The sequence below is a fragment of the Epinephelus moara genome, chromosome 5 (genome assembly GCF_006386435.1).
Source record: "Epinephelus moara isolate mb chromosome 5, YSFRI_EMoa_1.0, whole genome shotgun sequence".
Classification (NCBI taxonomy): domain Eukaryota; kingdom Metazoa; phylum Chordata; class Actinopteri; order Perciformes; family Serranidae; genus Epinephelus; species Epinephelus moara.
This window is the reverse complement of record NC_065510.1, coordinates 12,023,391-12,046,330: the sequence shown is the minus strand read 5'-3', so window position 1 is coordinate 12,046,330 and position 22,940 is coordinate 12,023,391.

Here is a 22,940-nt window from a genome sequence, read left to right as displayed (position 1 = left end):
GAGAAGCAGAAATTCATATGAAACGCTTGAGTTAACCTCTTTGTACAGAGATGACAAATAATCAGTTTCCATCCATGTATTTGGAGCCTTAATAAAAAGTCAAAACACAATGTTATATACAGTTGAAATTTTCTAATTATAAAGCATGCTGCCTTATCCAGAACATATAAAAGTGCTGAGTGCAGAGTTATTGTCCATTTATAATGCCAATCGCAAAATGTGGCACAATGAAGAAATTACTCAGTAACAAGATATACTTTATTTGTCCTCATGGGAAATTCGTGTTGCATTCCTCACTGCACTTTCACAATAAATTAACAGCACAGAGCAACAACACAGGCAATAAGAACACACATAACATAAAACCTGTAACACACATCATAAAACCACCATGCATAGAAAAGATAAAGCATAAGACCAGCAGCATAAAAATCTCCTTTCAAAGACTCGCCTGTTCATGCCTGTGGTAAAGCTGCTGTGTTTCCTTGGGTCCCGAGCAATACACCTACCATGACGTAGTTGCCTCACACAGCCAAGCTGCGGCTACACATGGTCAAAAACACCAGTGAAATACACCAAGCAGAGCTATTCAAAAAGTAGAGAGTGAATTTTTCCATCAAATTACTGATATGAGTTTGTAAGGCTTTACACTTCAAGGGACAACGGCAGAGTGGCGCTGTTTTTGTAGGCTGTCTGCTCATGCTTGTTGAAGTCCATCAAAGTCCTAAATGCTATATCATAGGCAACTGGACTTGCTCTAGTTTCTTGCCTACGATATAGCAGATTACCATGACGTCATCTCTTTTTTCGTCATCTTTTTTCTCATTGTCCAATCAGATGATTTGAGAGGTGGGCCTTTTGTGGTGGTAATGATGACTGAGAATCTTCACCAACATCTCCATGGAAGCAAAGAAGAGTTTGGTTGTAATGCTAGGATAACCAGCAGCACCCAGTGGCAAAAATCAAACTGCAGTCAATGAGCAGCAAAGGCCTCAAAAATCTCCCGAGACCATGATGGAACAATACTGTGGCATCACTGTGCATTTTCACTACTTTTTGGACCACTTACAGCATAACAAAATGACGTTATCCCATGCAGACAACTAGATGGCGCAAAAGACTAAAGTCTCAGCTTTCTGTTGCAAAAAGAGTGAATGCTCTCGCTCCTACAGTTTTTTATGTTGGATTGATTTTAGGTCCTGATCACACAGAAAGCGCTTTAGTAGCTGGAGGCGCCTTTATGTTACTGTTTTTAATGAGAATGAAGCTTTTTGATTTTTTTGTTGCGATGCTCCTTGCGTTTCTGTACTCTAGGCTCCTGGTGTTCTGGTCGGAGCGCTCTGAACTCCTCGAGTTGAAAAAACGTCAACTCAGAGTGGAAAAGCGGCCCACGTCATCTCTTTTTTCATCATCTTTTTTCCCCATTGTCCAATCCGATGATTTGAGAGGCGGGCCTTCTGAGGTGGTCATGACAACAAGTTTACAATTGGTAAACAATGGAGGAGAAACTGGTGATAGCAGTTGCTGGATACCCAGAGTTATATGGCCCAACGATCAACAGCAGGTTGTGAAACTTCCCCAGAGTCATTCTAAAATATGTCTGGAAACAGCAGTCGTCGAGGTGAAGCTCCTGGACCAACTGGTGGTACTCCCCGTGATCCACGCTCTTTTTTAGGCTCTCATGTACCCACACAGATCTCTGTTTTTTATGCTCAACAAACTATTTGCTGACAGCCTCTCACCCTCAACCAGAGCTACAGCAAGTACCCTCTACCTGTCCATTTTAGTGACTAGATACTAATTACTGTGAGAAAAACAGTAGATTGATTAAACGGGAAGATTAGTGTAAGGACGTGATGGGGTGGTTCTCTGGCAACAATAAAAAGGCGCAGCAATCATCTTTTTTTACTGGTGGCATTCAATTTAAAAAAAAAAGAAAGAAAGAAAAGCAGTGCGGTTTGCAACCTGTAAAATGCTTTCTGTGTGATTGGGGCCTTCAATAGGATCATGACAACAACAAACCCCTACAGCCGCCCACTGGAGGTCCATTTTCAGTGTTAATAAAGGCTACTTTCTTCTTTGTGTTACATAATTCTTCCTTATTTCCTTATATTTCATATTTTTCTTGTCTTTATTACAGACTGCAGAGGACCAAAGACAATATAAAACAAATACACAGTACCAACAAAAATTTGAGAAAAAGACCCAACGCTGATACAAGTTTTGAGACCAAACTGAACAGAAAACTGATTTGATATACTGATAATGATGCCTTACATATATCTGATTGTTTATAGTTAGAATTTTCCATGGTGCCTTCACTTCATATTGTAGGTGTAACTTTTTTTTTTTTTTTTTATATATATATATATACTTTATTAATCCCCGAGGGGAAATTCAATTTTTTTCACTCTGTTTATCAATTACACACAGGTCCGAACACACACATGCACAAACTGGACCTATACATGCACTAAGTGGAGAGATGTCAGAGTGGGCTGCCCATGACAGGCGCTCCGAGCGGTTGGGGGGTTCGGTGCCTTGCTCAGGGGCACCTCGGCAACAACACACCAAGTCAGATTTCTTAAATAACATCTTACTGTATTTGTCCAGTACAACATCCTGTCTGACTCACTCGTTTCCTTTATGTTGACCATTAAATGAATTGATTCAAACCAGAGAAGACGGAGACCCAAATAGAGATTTCTGATCTGTTCATGGCCACGTAACATGAAATAATAATGAATAAAAATATGAGAGTATCACCTAACCTAATGTAAGCAGGAATAAACTGTAAACACCTTTAGAGTTTTAGTCTCGTATCAGTTTCCTGTTGGGCTTATATGCAATATAGAAAAATCAGTGTCCATTTCCATGTTTTTTTTCCCCAGGACCTTAGAAAAGCCTCATTATGAAGCTGAAGGTATTTTATGATGAAAAGGAATTTCATCTTGTGAAGCTTCCCTTGAGTAAAATGTCCAGTCAACCACTGTGGCTGCAGGGAAAGAGTTTTTAAGATCTGTAGATAAATGGCTTCCAGGCTGCTGTGATGGCTAGTTGATATTTTCCCTTTAATTAAGTATAATTTTCCCAATAAACTTGTATGGTATTCTTTTTTCTGTTTCCTATATATGTGTTAAGGTGATGAAAGATGATGATATTCTGAAATGAACGTTGGCAATTGCACATATTATCAAATAAAAGAGAAAATGATCAAGAGACGTTTGATAAACACAACCTGCAAAGTTCTTGTAATTTCATCAAAAGTAAAAGTTTACAGCTCTTTTTTATTTTATGTGCGCGCGTGTGTGTGAGAAAGAGAGAGAAGGGGAGCTTCTATAGTCATTAGGCGTAGTTAACATAGCATCTTGTTATCATAACTATTATCTTACATCCCACAAACTATCATTTGATCTTACATTCATATGGGGAAAAATTAATCAGAGCCCCAGAGCTGCACACTGCGAGGAGATGGAGAGGATTTTTTCCTTCCTTTTTTTTTGTCCAGGTAATCCCCAATTTAAATCAGACATTCACCAAAAATGAGCTCATATTCCATATCCCTGTGATCGCACACAGCTCAGTTTCATATGTGGATATGAGTAAGTGTCTCCCACAGCTCCTGAGATGATCCATTTTCAGCTACTGATCAGATACTCTTGGGAACACAGGGGCAGTGAGGAGATCTGCTCTGATTCAGGATACTGGCAATATGATCTGTGCTTTGTTCAAAATCCTTGTCGTTTTCCAGGGAATATTCTTCACACTGTAACACACTGTGATAGAGAATAAATCAAACAATACCAGCTATGAAAAAAAAGACAAAGTTTCACATTACATAAACTGATACTGGTTTACTTATTCAATTATTTTAAAAACAAAACAGAGGTCAGATTTTATAACCACAATCAGGTGGCACAAGCACTTTGTCCATCCATTATGTGTAACCACTTATCCTTTACAGGGTCGCAGGGTCCTAGAGCTGATCCCAGCTGACACAAATTAATAGAGCGAGACAGAAACGGAGAAATTTTGTACCTGGCAGTGCTGGGATATGGTCAAATGTAGTTGTTTCCTGCTTATCTCACCCTACAAACACCGGCAGCTCGTAAAGTTAAGAAATGTATCAGGGCACTGGAGAGAATGGCAAAATTACATATCAACTTAGACACCCAACATCATGTCTGTGCTTTGTGTAACATTACATACACACCATCTTAATAACATTAATTTGAAAAAATATCACCAGTATCCAAAGCAGTTTTATAAATTGCTCTGAGCACACATTATAAGTCTTATTTTTCTATTTTGGCCTTCAGTCTTTCACAAAGCTGTTGACAGACTGTAGATCTGCTGCCTTGTTGGATGCACGCTGCTTTGGGTGCTGGTAAAACATGCAATACAATTCAGAAGGTGCAGCCTGAGATCATTCTGTTTATCACTGTGACAAGATAAAGTAAAAGCAAATATACACAGTTCAAGTTACAAAGTAATGTATCACAAATGTGCACTCGCACTTACTTGTTAGGCCACAACAGCATTTTGCCAAATAACGTCATGTTGAGCGAGGTTTTACTGTTTTTCTGGATGACCCTGCATTTTATCAACACATCCTTCTGCCTTAACTACAAAAGAGGTTGTGTACCAATGACTCCCAAAATATATGAACAACATTCAGTGTGCGACAGAAGATCTATTAACAATCCCAGGTTTGAACATGTGGTTAACATTGGGAAACGGTCACAGTTATGCACAAAAACTGCATGGTTAGGTTTGAAAAACAGATCAAATTGTACAGTTGTTGTGTAATTTAAGTTAAACTAAAGCCCCTTTTAAATAGGAATTGTGCAAATTTGCAGGAAAGCTCAATCAGTCTTTGTTCAGCATTGGCAGTATAAAATCAAAATCAGGGAGTGCGGCAAAATGTCACCTGCCTACTTTTGTTTATACAGAATGCGCCTTTTTCGGGGCAATGGGGGGCGTGAGCAAGTAACAAAACGTGTAGCTCAGTGTGTGACGTAAACAGTGACATACTCCGAGGGAAGCCGCGGCTGGTCAGTCCTTCTGTGATTCTCTCCTAAGTTGGCCCGTCCTTCACCGTCCCCGTCATTTGACGGTTAATGGCCTCTTCGTTTGGAGGGCAAAGAGGGCACGCAATTCCTTGTCTCCCCAGTTGCTCATCTTTACAGTGTCTGTCAGATTTGCGTTTCCCTCTTGTTACTACCTGCTCATTCCTGCTATCAGCTGTTTCCTGTTTGTCCTTCGACAGTGGCTCGCATGTGCGGCGTCATCAACAGCTCCTCCCACAAGTCTTCAACAGCCCCTCACGTGGCGGAAGGGCGCCTCGTTCTTTTTAAAACAAAAAGGTTCCGCCAATATGACTACCCTACGAGGCGGAAAATTGGGCACCTCGGATCAACTCGCCACTCTGGCTCTGTGTGTCTAAACGCTTACACAAAAAGGGTTCTATGTTTCCCGCTTGGTTGAGCGGGCAACATAGAACCTGGGAAACATAGAGCCTTTTTTGTGTAAGTGGGGAACATAGAACCATAGAGCCTTTTTTGTGTAAGTGGGGAACATAGAACCTTTTTTGCAGGGTTAAGTGGGGAACATAGGACCCGGGAAACAAAGATACGCTCCCACTACGGCCACTAGACGGCACTTCCTAACAATAAAATATCAATAAAACACAAATATGGGACGTATTAAGCTGCTTGCACAAACATCCTTTATAGCCGTTTTTGGTGAGGGCAGGCTGATTTTTTTTGCCATAGACCCTCTATGTTTGCAAACATGCTGTGTCGCCAGAGTGGCTCTGTTCAAGAGAATAAGGCCGGAATCAAAAGCACTGTGAAGAGCATACATTTTCCATGAGCGCTGCCCGCGTCTTTCTGCACCCATGTAACCAATTGGGCTGTTCACACTGGATGCAGCGCAGCATCGAGCACCCTGGCCGGCTCTGCAGTGATAGTTCCAGTGTCTGTTCTATTTTTCCCACCAAGAGAACAAATTGATAATCTATTCTGAACTATTTAAAGGATATATTAGATCTATTATAAATGATCTGACTGTGATAAATGATAAAATATGCATCCCATGCTTTCACATATTTGACAGTTGTGTCTAAATACGGAGCGAGAGAGACGGGCGGACACACACACTCACTCAAAAACAGACAAATGCACTCTCACACACCGACAGAGACAGAGCTCTACGTGTAATTAAACAGAGCAGAGAGGAGAATCACTCGCCGACCAGCACGGAGAAATGTGCTTCTCCTGCGAACAGCCAGGTGACTGCTGACAGGCAGCTGTGCGACAATTAAAAAATCGGGGCGCTTCCATGTTTCATGCAGAGCTTAAGTCAGTCTTACTGGGGCCTAACACGAGAGGTAGGACAAATAGGACACAGCTTTATTTATGACCTCGATATATAAAACAATTTACCCTTTGACATGCGTTTGGACAACAAATATTCCCTTTTAGCCAAAAATGTTATCAAGCCTTTTACACCCTGATAGACAGAATCACCTGACGCCACACTTAACACTTCATAAAATGTCAATGGGCAAATTTATATTTAAATATCAACACATTAGCTTTGGTTTTGTCCACTTAAGTTGAAAACTGCTTCAGTATCAGCCTCAAATCCACATCCACTACACTCTCCAGCCTGCTGGTGAAAAGCTGGTCTCCACTCTGCGCTCCACAGAGTCACGTCCCATAATTCCAGCAACCTTATAAACCTGACAGTCCGTGTGTGTGTGTGTGTGTGTGTGTGTGTGTGTGTGTGTGTGTGTGTGTGTGTAATGCATGTGTATGTGTGTGAGACTGTCTTATGTATGGTAATTAGCGTTTTTGTGTGTCTTTGTGTGCATGCCTCCTCGCCTCTGTGTGTGTGTCTGTGTGCGTTGTCAAGTAGAGTTTTACAGGCCAGACCCTGACATAAAGCCTTTAGCGGCCTGTCATGGAGCTTTATAAGGTTAAACCGAACAAGGCCTAATCCACACCCAGAGAACATGAGGTAAGTGTGTAAGTGAGTGCATGTGTGTGTGTGCGAGTGTGTGTTTGAGAAAGAATAAAAGAAAGAAAAAGAAAAAGAGAGAGAGAGAGACTGACAACCAACTAAAGCCTGATCTAGACTGTGGTTGGCTGACATCTTTGTTCATCTTGGCTTTCGAATAGTAGCGGTCTTTGTGCATTTGGTTGTAGGTGTGTGTGTGTGTGTGTGTGTGTGTGTGTGTGTGTGTGTGTGTGTGTGTGACCATGGAGGGCATACTTTTTTTTATTTTAAATTAAAAACCTGCCTACAGATTACCCAATTTTTCACTTGAGCATTTACATGTACATGAAAGTGGAGTGCTACATGAAGAAGCTGTGTGAATCTCACCTCTAATTACGCTGATTCTTTCTTTCTGTCTCCATTTCCTTCAGCCCTTGTAGAAATAATAACAAAAAACCCACTAAACGGATGTGAAAAATACTGCCTAGGAGCTAAAAAAAAAAAAAAAAAAGAAATAAAAAAAGTGCAGAAGGGAAAAAAAAACAAACCTCACAATCTCAAATTTTTCTGATTGCTCCATTAGCTCAGTTAAAGGTGTAATTACAGAAACTCCTAATCTTTAATCATCTTTTAATTACCATATCATGTAGTCATTATAGCAGCTCCTGAAGGGAGGAAGTTAAACTTTTTACTTTGGTGTTTAAGGGTAATTATTTTGGCCCTGAATACTTGGCTGAGTGCAGTCGTGTTCTTAGGTGTGATGATACACATCTCCTGCACCTTCATTCCATTAACTAGCTCTTTGATTTCACACCATCATTATCTGCTCCTAATATTTGGCTAATAATCTCCTTGACAGTATCTTTGTAAATTTGAATATCTACATTAAAAAGCCAGAGTTTTTTTTTAAATATACAAGAAAGACATGCTGCTTTTATTGGATTGTACATTTGGCCAGCATCACCTCTTTTTTTTGTTCACATTTATATGAAAATTCTGGAGTCTTCTCATTTTTGTATAGAAACCATATTGTTATCTGGTTGGAATTTGGCTGTAAGCTTCATTTTGGAAGTATTTATTAGCTGTTAAATTGTTGATCTTAACTGCCAACTGTTTAATCTGTTAGTGAGTGAATAGCCTTTTTCCTGAGAGCTCACACTGACATTTTGAGGACAGAGTAATCTTACCAAGTAAAAAAAAAAACTTTTTGCTTTAAATGACATCCAGGGTTCAGGTTCAGCCGAGCAACGTGGATTCTACTTCATGAGCCGACGTCTGTGAGACAGAAACTGCTGTCAGAGCAAAGCGGCTGGCTTCTAATGTCTCTTAACCAGAAGAGATCCACCCTAAAACATATTTCACATATTAATACCCCCGATTAAAGTCTAAATGACTCTTTTTTTGGGTGCATGTTGAACATGGAGAGAATCTTGCTACTTCATGGTTGATCCAAATTCTTTGACTCTAAGTGTTTGAATATCAAGAACAATGAAAATGTACACTTATTAAGACCTAATCGGACAGGATTAGTTTAACGTGGAGACGTGGGGTAAAGTAATTATCACCAGGGATTTTAATCATGTCCAAACGCACCATGTCTGTTATCATTACGGATAATGTCAGTAAAAATTACGGCGATGTTTACAACAATTTTTCCACGTTTTTCAACGATGGAGGCGCTTAAAGAAGCATTTGGTGTTGTCGGCAGTCGTGATAGTGGACATTCTTCTAATGATCGCATAGCCCTATGTGGGAGACCAATCAAAAAGGTTGAGAAGGTTGGTTGTGTGTTAGGCCTAATATAAATCCATATTGCTAATCGTTGTGTACACACAATCCTGATCATGGGCAATATTTCATACTGGGCTAATCATTAATTATTATTACACATACAGGAAGCAACATAGGACGCACATGCCGACAGGGAGGTGACGCCAGGGTGCAAACTGAGTTACCACTCCCATCTCTGGTAGAAGTACGGAGATTTCTTGTCCCGTGCGAATCGGACACTTATATTACAGACATCCTGTGGTGAACTGACATTAGTCCACATCCCTATGTAAAACTAATCCCGTCCGAATAGTAGACATACACATTTGTGTCACTTGCTTTGGTTGTACTATCACTAAACAAATCCTTAAACCTTTAATGACTGTTCTGAGTTGTTTTTCAGTGAGTTGTTTGTCAGTGCCTTCCAAAAAAATGGCCCGAGCCTCTTGCTGCACTGGTGCTCCATCAGTTATGAACAATAAAAAAGACCAGCAGTCCCTTTTTGTTGTTGTTTTACTTGAGTGTATCCTCACTGTATCTTCATCCATCCACCCTAACACCCCTCCAACTGGGTATCCATATCAGAAGCAAGTCAGCGGTGTGTAAGCGCTACTGAAGCATTCAATAAACACCAACTCCGACCTCTGTTACAGCATCGCTAGCCTCTGACAAAGCTGTGCCGTCAGCAGCACAAGGACACCAGACTGACTCATATCACATATAAACTGAACAAAAACGGTTTTCAAGTAGGTTTAATTACAATTAAACAGGAAGTAAACAGCATTGTTTGTGTTAATTGATTAATTTACTTTACTTCCCAGGTCCCACAAAGCCCTATGCTGGAGAGGGGTAACCTGCTTCGTCACTATATTGTATCACACCTTATTTATACCTGACTGTCAGCTAGTTGTGTATTCTGTGCCTTACTGTTACCTAGTTTATTATATCTGCTACACATTTTGTTTCATATTTGGCATGCATTTGCTTTCCTGCTATGCTATTTTAGTCCTTTGGCACTACACTCTTTGTATCTCAACTCCTCCGACTTTTCAACTGCTGCACAGCAATTTCCCTCAGGTTAAACAAAGTTCTGTCTTAGTTTATCTTATCTCTTATCTTTAAGACTTTTCAGTCTGGAATAACAACATTAAACTACTTACGCCCACATAAGTACAGTACATATATTTAAAAATAGAAAACACATCTAACTTTTTTTATTCGGTTACATAAATTGTTTGAAGCCGTTTGTGTCAAGTGCAAATGAACTTGTGGGTAAACCTGATTACCCTGTAGAGTTTTCACTGTGAATAAAATTCATTGTTCATTCATTGCTTTACACTAAAACACATAGTGTGCATCTTTTTTTGTCTTTAAAAACACATCAAAAAAGTACCAATTTATTTATGCGGGAAGACTCTTTTTTCATATTTGTAGATGCTGAAAAATGATAATAGAAATGACCCTGAATAGTTTTTCCTGATACCTACAAACATGTTGTTTAAAAAAAAAAAAAAACTTTTATCATTAGGACTGAACCTACACAGGGAAACTGAACAATAGGGTTGGGTGACATGACAACACACAACATAATATGAGATACATTCTCAAATGTCAAAGAATTTACCAAATATTTTATCCAGTGGTAACTTTCCTTCTTAGTACTGATTAAATAAAACCATTGAAATGTTGCACATCTATAAGCGGAACTGTTTATGGCACCATCCTGACATTTTAAGTTTTATTTGATGGATTTGCCCAAAACAGACATTCTTGTCTGATTATTTTATCCATAGGGAGATAATGAACAGATTGCTTAAGAACATTTTGTTTGTTTGTATTTTTTTTCACAATAACTTTCAATATTGTTGTAAAGACTTACATTTACCATGATTAAATAATTGTCTATACACATGCCATTGTCTGTCTGCTTGATTAGATAGCTGCAGTCCAAATGGCTGATTCGTGTTTACAGCAACACCCTCACACTTAGATGTTATTTACATGATGTCACTATGTCACAAAATATTTACAATGAAGATATCAGATGAACGTTTAACTGATCAAACAGGTTCTGATTGCTCATCCAACAGCAGTTAGTACTCAGTATTTTACAGCGCTGACCTTAAAGTGGGATCAAATTTCCCCTCCTACAGCTACATTCACTTTCTTCTTTCTTCAACTGAAACAAGGTTTTTTTTTTATTTTATCATTGGCTTTGATGATTATTTCATCAAATATCAGGAACTTCTGCTTTCATTGCAGGATAAAAGCAGAATGTGGTACAATTTAAATCAAACGCACATGGGTCTACAATTCCATAATTACCTTGCTTTTTTCTCTTGTTGAAATATGTATATTTAAATAACCCAAACAGTTCAAACCTATTTTGCCGTACTTAATTAGAAATGGTCAGGATCTGATTGCTTACTGTAATGAAGTTACATTTAATCAGCTTTTTCTCTGTTAAGAAAATAAATGTTTATCTATTTCTGGTGCTGCTTTTATTAACTAAAGCTGAACATACAGTATGTGAGTCGAGCACTGTGTGCAACATGACAGCAGATGTCTTTGAATATATCTGCAGCACAGGTAGTAACTGACTTATTATAGATTTTAAAAGAATAGGGATATTTTCTTTCTCTATAACCTTAAATATTCAAATTCATCATGATGATTACTTCCTGTGAAGTTTAATTACGGTCATTTTAAACTAGACCGGTTCAACCCTGCAGTAGTTTTGGCAGCCATTTTAAAAATGGCCACTAGGGAGACATTATGCTAATTCTTTGATAGTACTATTGCTAAAAGCACTTATAATTAGCACATGTGTATGCCGAATTTCCGTCTTGTGAATAATTAGGAAATGTGTGTGCCAAATTTCCCTCTCCCTTAAAACATCATAGTGTGCACTGACTGGTGCTATCAAAGGCAATACACAAAAAAAGGCATGTTTTAAGCCTCCTGCATGGAGGGATACTCAATATGTTCTACTTTTTAGATTCATGAAACAGACACTTTCGTCAGGTTTAGTTTTTGGCCTAAAGATGAAGGATTTTTTTGTTTTTTTACCCCAGAACTGAAAAACCATATAAATACAAAGAATGCACTGTAAATCCAGGACCTCAAACTAGTTCAAAGACGTTTTTGAAGCTATTTCTTAAAAATATTTTCTATCTTGACAAACTCTAATGGATGGTGTAGGGTACACTAATTTAATTCAAGTAAAAGCATGAGCAACATCACCCCAACTGGCACTGTTTTTTTTTTTTGTTTTTTTTTTTTAACTATGACAGCATCAAATCTCCTCACTCGCTCCAGGCTCACTACTGCTGCCACATTAGCATTACATTTGCATTAGATTAGTGTTGCAAAAAAAGTCGACACGTTGAATCCGCAGCTGTCCCGCCATCATCTAGAACCAATATTGATATAGTAAGACTGCTGCTTTAAAAAACACAGAGAGGAACGTTGACAGGGTTGTACTGAAAATACAGACACATGGGAGGCCTGCATACCCAATTAAACATGAGTCCCAGGTTTGGTGTAGTACCAGGGCTGAATCAGGAAAATGAGAACTTGAGCTGACACTGACACTTGTATAGAATCTGGTGGGGAAGGAAGGCAAGGAGGCGAGGTGGAGAGAAAGATATTGACAAGAGTTGGCTCAAAGCTAAAAGAGGGATTACTTGCAAAAGACAACTTAGGTCAAAAGGCAAACGTGAAATGGGACGTGAGGGATCATTAGGCTCATTTCTACAAGCAGTCGGGTTCAGTTGAGGTCAGAATGGTTATGTTGTGGATGGTGCCAATAGAGCCACTCCATTCTGTCCTGTTTTTTCGTTACCCCTCTTTTGAGGTATCTCACATACTGATCCAAAACTAAAAGATGGAGCTAGAAACACTGCAGTCCGTTAATTAATTCAGAGGGAATCGTCACTCTTGCTCAACAAGGACTCAACACACAAACCCCCTATTTTTAAATATCCAGTTGAGAGTGACGGAGACTCTAAATAATCCAGCCTTTTCTTTGTCGAAAGAGGTGCACATGTTCCTTTGGATCATTGGTGAAGAGGAAATACAGCAAGAGCAGTAACAACCCCACCTACATGTAAGAATACTGTCTGCAGTGGAAACACCAAGCAGGTCTAGCTGCATATCTGTTTGGGTTACGCACTAGTTTAAAGGGTACTACTCCAAAAGAGCTTGATGGAACCATGGCTTTTGTGTCTGGCGTAGTTCCATAGTCCGCCATCCTCATCCTCATCGCCATATTCGACCGAAAAAGAGAAACAGGAAGAGAGATGGATAACCGTCAGAGTGCACTATGCTTCACTCCATCAGACAATCTAGCATTTACTGCACAACTCTTGCGAAGAACTAATTCACTCTTGTGGCCAATTTGAACACACATTAGCCTGGATGGCTGATGTTGAGACATGCTGCAACAAAGTCAATCTATAAGTCTACACGGAGGTTAAAGTTTATATCAGTATTGACATTGGTATCATTCATGTTCTGTATCGAAGCAGTTTTGTTTTGTCAGACTTAAGAGTGCAGAATGTGCAGTAAAAGTTGCAATGTACAAAATAAAAAACGACAACTTTACCATCCTTATTCCACAACTTAGGCTTCAAAAGAGCAGTTTACTGTATACTGTATAGAACCACGGTGGGATCAGTTTAATATCATTTAACCACAACGTAGGCTTAATCAGGTCACCAGTGTAATCTCCATAAAGTTCCAGTTTGCCCTGCTTGAACCATGACGTAAGGCCTCTGCACACTGTGTCTGTTGTTTTTCTTCCTAAATTGTAGCACATCTGAAAATAAATACGACCTCACATTGTGTCAATCACGTATACACACTGACTCCAAAACTTCTGTCCATAATTAAAGTTTTTCGGAATATAAAACAACTACATTTTCTGCATTTTTTTTTTTCACATTTAGAAAGTCGTTTGACCAAGAAGCAGAGAAAAAAACGTGGCAGAGGGACACATCCGTAGCAAGAGAAAGGAACAGGCGTCACAGTATCCTTTAATAACTCAAATCAACCCAGTCTCACTCCAAAGTTGTCAGAACCCAGCGCTTGGGCAGTGACTTCCAGCATCAGACACCAACGAAAAACGCCGTACTTAACGTTGGCATGATACACGGCTGGTCGCTGTTATAGTTTTTACTGTGGCCAACAACATCGGGGGAAAACTCAACAGGACAAGAATGAAAGCTAGGGCAGTCCGAGTAGGGTGGGCGGGAAGTGTGGCGAATGGGTCCAACAAACACTGACATTCTCCTTGGATAAAGTGAAACCCTGTTCTTTTTTCCAAACCCAACCATGTGCGTTTGTTGTTGAAGGAAAAAAATAAATAAATTTGCGGCGTTTTTATTTTGAAAGAGACTGTATGTAAATGGTAAATTTCCTGTGAAAACAGAAGTGCATTTTGAAAGAAGACATTGAATGTAACAGGCAGAACTTGACATGGTGTCCCAGAACGTCAACAACCGACACACCCAGGGTACCTTGCACATCTTATGTGGAAGTGGAAAGTCTATGATCCACAGCCACAACTAAAGCCTAAAAAGAAAGGTTTAGCCTCCATATAGGCTTCAAACAGACCAAGCCTCCTGATAAGACCAGTTTAATTTCTCAGAGACACAACACTAAAAAGGTTTAAAAGACTAATTGCAGCTCTGTGACCAAGAATTAGGGTTAGAAGGGTTAAATATTGAGAAAGACTTCTTTCAGCTGGGACTTACAGCATGCCATTAAAGACTCTCATTACTTCACTGACATCTTGGCCTTAGCTTTAAAGGCCAAGATGCCATTGTTTTACTATACTTGGCTCAAAAGCTCAACCTCAGTTCATCACCCCTCCATGTTGACTGATGGAGCCCATACACTGCATCAGAGCCATTACAGGAAAACCTCCCAAAAAAGTCTGGAAATACTGGTACGTTATTGGAGTGACGTTAATTTTCATAAGATGACAGAGCTAAGCAGCAGTAAGCGACTGACTCTGTGAAACAAGGAGATCTCTGACCTTCCCTTCAGCTCAAAAGTTTTATGGTTTCATTGCTCAGCCCTGTTTCAGCCATGTTATCCCGAGAGCTTTGAATGTGTTGGAGAAATGATGTGATAGACAAAAGCAGACGTGCTGCTGACTTCATCATATCATTGCTGCACTGACATACAGAATATATTATCGGTGTCATGATCACTTGATGACTGAAGAGCTGCCTACATGATTATGTATGTTGTGTGTTGATAGACACCGAGGTACGGGATCCCAAAAAATTCATAGCTGGTATTAGCTGGTGTTAGTAAGCAAACTTCCCTTAGATATTGCTTTGTAACTCAAAGTACAGACTCAGCTCAGACTTTATGACAACTGAGCGTCTGTTGAGACAGTTTGTTTTATATTAACAATGGCTCCAGTGACAATGCATTATGTGGATGTGCTTCTCAGAGTGACCAATACAAAGCCACCTGAGCTCTGTGGAGCATTGTAGTGCCTTTCAGCACATTGTTTTGGTTTTATGATCCAAAATGTGTACAGTTTTGGTTCACTCTCACTACTAAGAGCTAAAAAGCCCCAATATACCCATCATATTCTACCTGCCCAATTTCCTCGGGAGCTGGAGGAGACCAAATCAGAGCTAGAAAAAAAAAAATACAATATTGAACATTTGTTGGATAGCCAAATTAACGCTAGAGTTGAAAGAAGAGCAGGGATCTACTGGCTCAATCCCAATATCCACCCTTCAGTCATATGTACTGTAACATGTTCTCTGTCATCAGGTCAAGTCTGTGAGGTCACAAGACTGCAACTTTATAAAAGGTGCTGATATACAAGCCTGTTAACTCGTTGCTGTAGAAACATTCAGCGACAACTACAATCATGGACAAGGTGATCGCAGTGGCACTTGCCTATGTAAATGTTGTAGTTCTTACATGAGCCTATATGGCTACAGCCCATATATTTGGCCTCACACTGAACAGCTTTTATAGGGTGGACTACTATAGGAAAATGTATTTCAATTCCCTAGAGAGCATGTATTTCCACATATTTCTGATAAATGACAGTTAAAAATTACTGTATTGATAAAAGTAATGTTTTAATACAGTTTTACATATTCATAACGTACTTTCCAGTTGGTAATTGTAAATACTACAATGTCTGCATTGCACTGAATTAAATCAGTGAATTCTGCAACCCAAGCCGATACTCTGGAAATCTGCCGAAAGTCTGTTTAAGTCCCAAACAGCCCTAAACTTCTCGCAAACGTGGCTGCAAAGTCCGCTAGTCTGCAAGGCAAGTCCAGACATCTAGATTCAGCCCGAGCCGCACACCACAACATCACAAAGCTAAAATCCAGAGGAGAGAAAGACGGGGACAATTTGCCCACAGCTGGAGCTCATCAGCCATCACACCTGATGTCAATCCCAGCTCATCAGGAGAGGCAGCCTCAATCACAGAGGTAGGTCAGTTAGCAGCACATCTGCATGCATGCTAATAAGTTCATCTCACCATAATTAGAGCAACGCTCCAACGACTGAACTTGTCAGTTAAATGCCTTTTGTCAGCCCATCTCAGTCACAGTAGGACATAATAATAGTAATGAACAGGAGTAGAGTGGCTACTGCTGCATGTAGACAAATAGCAGACACTCCAATATCCACTTATGTCAGAAATAATCTGAAACAAGTAGCTCACTGAACAACCAATGCAGAAGCTGAACTTCAGAGCAAAGCCATATATTCGTTTGGGACCCAGTTAGTCCCAGTCCCAGTTATTTCGAGTCACAAAGAATGACCCCCCCCCCCCCCCGCCCGAAGAAAACGAAGAAAAAAATAAGTTGGTAATTGGTTTATTACACAAAATGCATGAAATGTGGTTAGTTTTGTGGACATTGAATTTTTTGTTACTGCAATAGAAAAGTGGAACAAAATGAAATCATTACTTTTTGAAACAGGACAATGGGCTTGAAAAGCATTTGTGTGATTTCAACCTTTTTTTTGTTGTGAGATAAAATGTCTTGAATTCTTTTTTTGTTTGACTTCACATACCCAAGGTTGCCAGACGCAGCGACCAAAATGCTGCAAAGCAAATGGCAACAAAGGAACAAATCATTTATTTTGGAGAAACGGTGATAAAAGAACTGAGACCTTCCTCCTTTGGGAAATGATAAGGATATTATTACTTAAAAAGCTTAAATCCACCTATGTGAATGCTCAGCAGCAAAGTTGGAAGCAATGTAACGTTGGCGCATTCAGCCAATTCAAAGGTGGTTGTGTACTTTGACACCTGAAGGGTGTACAATGAANTTTTGTCAGCCCATCTCAGTCACAGTAGGACATAATAATAGTAATGAACAGGAGTAGAGTGGCTACTGCTGCATTGGCATTCAGCCAATTCAAAGGTGGTTGTGTACTTTGACACCTGAAGGGTGTACAATGAAGCAAGTTCAACAGAGTCAGGCTTTCTCCTTCATCTGCGTTAGCTGGCTCGACATCACCTAAAGCCCCAGTCAGAGATTATGGGTATTACAACAATGGTAATGAACTGTGTTTGTAAAACCCAGGCTTTCTTCTTCAGGCTTTTTGTGCGTCCTATTGAAAAGGAGGCATCTGACGTTATCTGACTTTTCTACTGCACAAAATGGGCCGATCGTGTGCCACCTACTTCCACCTTTGTATATTGTTAAAATATCATTACATCAAAAAGCTACAGTATTGCTGCGTATAAGGCAAGCGAGAAACGCTTACAGAAAGTTACTCATTGTGTGAATTCATAAGTTAATATATTTATTTCACCTCTTAACGCACTCTCAGTGCCTCGGCTTCATTTCTAACATGACAGCCGTACTTTCTGCAGCTTCTAAACTTTAAACTTGATGCAACAGATTTAAATGTATTATATAAATGAATATTATCTATGATAAATACCAATTCATGAATCAATTTTGTAATCTGTGTTCTATTGGCTGAAATACAAGCAGTGTAAGACAGAGTTAAGCAAATCAGGACCACATATAGAAACATTATATCCAAAGTGATGATATTATGGTATGGTTAGAAGGAATTAAACCACATTAAATTTGCACGTTATTAGTGTAAGTCAACTATCAACGTAGGCTACCAGCAAATTTATAGAAGGCTTCTTTTAGAGTCAGTGTGGGTAAATGGTAAGAGATCACTAGTGAGAGCAATGTAATATCTAGAGTTCAACTTTGGGGAACTTTGACATTCAAATTTTAACCACTGACGAATTGCAAACCATCTCAACAGTAGCCTACGGTGTGGTGCTCCATACCGTAAATGCTCCACAAAAGAGACAGTTTGCAGTTACCAGACATGAGTCGAAGGTATAAATCTCCTGAAACAGTCTCTTGTGCGTACATCACTAAACTAGCTAGAGACTCTAGATAGCTTGGTAATCTTGTGGCTGCCTATCAATAGCATGTTAATGAATAGCGCACATTTTTGACAAACATGAGACTTCATGCTTGGAATGAAAGCAACATAACTGACCTTGTGGTCGAATTTGAGTGTTGTGTGATCTCATAAATGTTCTTTTCGTATATGTAACACTTAAATAACAGAGAAGTGCCCTCTGACAGGATTTGGTTGGAGTGTTGCCTTAGCAATCTAAGTGGAAATAAAGACGCACGGTGGGTGCTGTCAGTTGATCTAAAGACACACCCCACAGACCTTCACACTCACACTGCTAATGGTATGTGGGTAATCATGTGTGAAATTAGTTTTGATTGAGTTTTGGTCGAGCTCACCTGATGCATCAGCTACACAGGTGCTGAAGAGAAGAGCAGGACGAGATGAAGAACCATTTTCATCCTGCCCCCAGTCGTTTTAGTAGAGATGGGTTTCATTTTTTAATTTAGTTTCTAAATTATTATGCTACTAAAACTTTTAAGATGGCACATAGTTAAATCCAAAGTATTTAAAGAATGAGTGTAGTTGCCTGATAACAGACTGAACTGCTAAATTGTTTTACTCTGTTTACATCTTTAGTGTGACATTGTGTCCAATCTAACCAATTTCTGTGGGGGAGGGGGATGTGATTTTCACCAACCAGTCATTGGAGACCAATGTATCTGCCTGAATGGGTCCATACCATTAACACTCTAGTACGCGCCTGTGCTGCACAGGTCTGCACATCATTTGACATTCATTGTAGCCAGCAGATCTAAATCTGCCACCAAATTTCAGTGGCATGAGCGGTGTATATATCACCACGACCACATGGCCCAAACCCAAGCATGTCAAGGAAGACTGATAAGACAGAGAACTGATGAAGTCAGTCAGGCTTCAATTAAATCACACTGTAAACATTAATTGCCCCATAGGCCTATATTGTTGTTTGTTTAGTCAGCATTAAATGACATGGTTGCTGCCACTGGCTGAAAGATTACACTTAATTTAAACAGATTTCCCAGCCCTTGCAGTTCTGTGTTAAGCAAAGCACCCACGTACTGAAATGGAGCAAATCCAATCATCATTTTAAGTTCACGCTAACCTGTAGCCATGTCATCATATCTGTTTTGCAGGACTTTTACAAGTGGAACAAAGAGAAGTAAAAACACACTACGATGTCTGGCGATATCAAGAAGACATGTCAACTTAGAACAGCCTCAGTAGTTGCATCTGTCTTGTCTATGCTGCTCGCCATTGTTGTCATTACTCCTCATAAGTTCTGGCGCATCTCTTGACAATTCTTGACAATGGTGTCACTCCTGCTCATGGTGCTGATTGGCTGATTGAGTCCCACCACAGTGCTCATTGGTTGTTTTTTATTTTAATCGAGAAACGACTGTTTCCTGTCACAATGCCAGACAAATCAGTCAACTCGGACTTGGTGGAGTGGGTGGATCCAAAGGTCTGGACCCGAGTGATGGGTGTGGATGAATGAACGTGTTCAGGAGTTTGAGTTATAAATTTCAGGTTCCATGCATCAATGATTTTCTGGTGTTAAAGTTTGTTCGGTACTGTTGTACCTAAGTACAAAGACATCACAGGATATAAAGGATGACTGAAGGTGAGAAAGAAAGTCTGGTTGCAGTTTCAAAAAGTCAGGGGAAAAAGCACAAGAATAAAGAAACAAAAGAAGGCAGGAAAGAAAGGACGGAAGCACACTGAGGTGCTGCTGAGTTGACTGAATATAAGTGATGTTGATATGATGAACAGCCACCTCTGTCCTCTACTGTAATCAGTCATTCTGCACTGACAGACTAGAATCCGCCATTTACTTCAAGACGGGGATAAGAGAGCAGTGAATAGAGATAGATGGAGGGATTGGAGAAAGAGAGACAGTCAGCGATAAAAGGAAGCACGGGGAGACAGACAAGTGTTGGAGAGACAGAGGAAGGCAAACAATGCTGATATAAAGAGAGGGTAATGTGTATGAGTCAGGTAGATAAAGAGAAAGAGGGATTGTTGGAGAAGTGGGGGAGTGAAAGAGATAAATAACCTGTCTGGACTCATCTAGTCTGTGCTTCATTTTACCCAGGCAGTGATGAGGTGATGATTAAGCTCTGATGAACATCCACCTGATTAACATGGTGAAGTACAGAGGTCACTTACTTTTATACAAACTTTTTAGACGGTTCATTTTCAAGAACTGAACTTCTCCCACCTTTGGGCGTTCCCTCTTCCAGGTGCAGCACCCCCCATAACTTTAAGACTAAATCCTTACCTTGTCCTCAGCACTGTAGGGTACCTGCACAAAACTTGTTTGCTAGAGGTTGATATTCCAGGTTGATGATTTGAAATTTAATCATCTAAAATTGGTTTAGTAGAATTGTTGTTTGTTTAAATATGGCCTTGCAGAGTTTATTAGCTTGTATATCAATGATGTGTCTAGTTGTTGCAATGACAGTGGTAATAAAGCCATCCCAGACAAGAAAGTCGCCGACACCAATGAATGAAAAATCTGCCCATAAAAGCTGGCTCTTGAAACAGCGCAATTACAATAAAATACGTTATTTTATATGGTGACTAAAAACATAAAACACTAAAAGCTCTATTGCCACAGCTAAGAACTAAAATGAACAGAGCTACTTATACATTCACTGTTTGATCCAGATGGTTGTTGCTCAGATACTGTATGTAATGAATTCATTAAACCTCAAGGGAAGAATGTGACAAAGAGATACTATACAATCAAACTTTTGACTTTTGAGTGTTGTGTGAAAATACAGACAACTGAAAAGCTGTGCCATTACATTTGTGAGAGGAATAAAAGGCATAAAAACACCTTGGATTCAAAGGATACAGCAACTCGGGAAAATCTGACAAATGATAGAAGAGTTATTTTGATTTGTGAGCAACTGCATAATGATGTGTTAAAACATATTAGACATGAGGAGATGGAACTTTAGATGGATCCACTGTAATTTACATATACCCAGTAATACCTGGATTTCAGGTTTTAAATGGTCTCCCTAAGTTAGTTCAGGAAGTTCTTGCAATATTTGTTGTTGACTAGCTCTTCATTTGATTTTTTTTTAAAGGAGGTTGCTTCAAACCTGGCATTAAATGTGGATTTGAAATTTAATACAGTAAGTTGCATTATTTTTTTGCCACTAGGGGGGTAAAAAAGGATACAGCCTCATGTACCACTGTTTATTTACACATCCCGCAGACATGCCGCAACATGAGCATTCGTCTGGAGTTGTGTTTCTGTCCACAAAACCAAAAATGTTAACTATAATGATGACTATAAGAATAACAATGTGAGCATCCATACTGATGAACAATAATGACTACAAGGTGGCACAAAGAACATACTGCGCGCTCCAGCTGTGACACCCTTACCCTTTTCCACCAAATAAGCTCTGGCTCTTTGACAAGTACCATTCATGATTCTTGGAACCTTGGTGCCATTTGAGAAACTAGCCAGCGTTTCCACCGGTTTTACACTGAACCATTGTAACCAAGAATGTGTCATCAATGTAGAGTGTTACACAATGCACAACAGAAGTTGACAGTAGTAGCAAGAATCATCATCTGCTATTTTCACAACTAGGGGTTGTAACTGCATAGAACTTACACTAATACTCATGGCTACCTACAGTAGGAATAGGTAACAATAGCTACCAGGGAAACACACTTTCTTTGTGCCATAAATTAAGGGTGCTTTCAGACCTAGAGTTGTCTTGCTTTGGTCCGAATCAGGGGCTAATTTTGTTACAAAGTTGAGTAATTGCCTAGAGGTGGTTCCTGTTCTCACTGCAGCATTTACAAGCGGACCAGATCAAATTTCTGTGCAAGAAAGGTGCTCTTGATTGGTCAGAATTTCTATGCAAGAGGTATACAAAATGTTGTTGCAAGATAAATGCAACACTTTCTAATGTCACAATGGAGGGACAACTACGCAGGTTGATTTTAGCGCTGCTCATCGTGGACTATATTGCTGTCATTGTTCATTTTAGTCAAACCATACAGTTTGAAAACGAGGTGCAACTCCAACTAGAAAACAATGTTTTGATGCATTGGATGTGCTGAATGTGCATATTAAGGCAGTACAGGAGGAGGTGCACATTAATAATCCTCCAGGACTGTAACATGCTCATGTTTAACCCAAACAATGTGTCATGTGACTGCAGTTGGTTCAGATCTAGGTCAGAACACGCTCTCACCATAAATGTACCGCACCAGCGTTTGTTTGTAACCAGACCGAGACCACCTCTTCAAAAAGGTCTGTTTGATTGTTTTGGTGCGTACCTAAGTGCAATTGCTGTGTTCACACCTGCCCAATCGAACCGCACTTAGGGGGCAAACAAACTTGAGTTCAATTGAACCGAACCAAACACGGCAGGTGTGAAAGCACCCTGAGCCTTCGTTTTCCCAGGAGATCGTACCAGATGGCAGACAGCATCGCACAGTGAAAGCAAGGCTTATAGGGACCAGAGTCCTGCACGGGTCCAGTTTTCAAGATCCGCCCCGACCCGACCCAGGGACGTACAAACCCGCACCCGAACCGCAAACCCACGCATCAGGCCAATTAGTACCGCAACTCGGTCCGACCCGTTGAAACATGACCCGCAGCTCGACCCGTAACCTGGATTTAAAGTAATCATTTTGGGTCATATTGGCTGAATATTGAACAGCATATCGCCACAGTTAAGGTGCCAGTGAGTAAACAACGACCT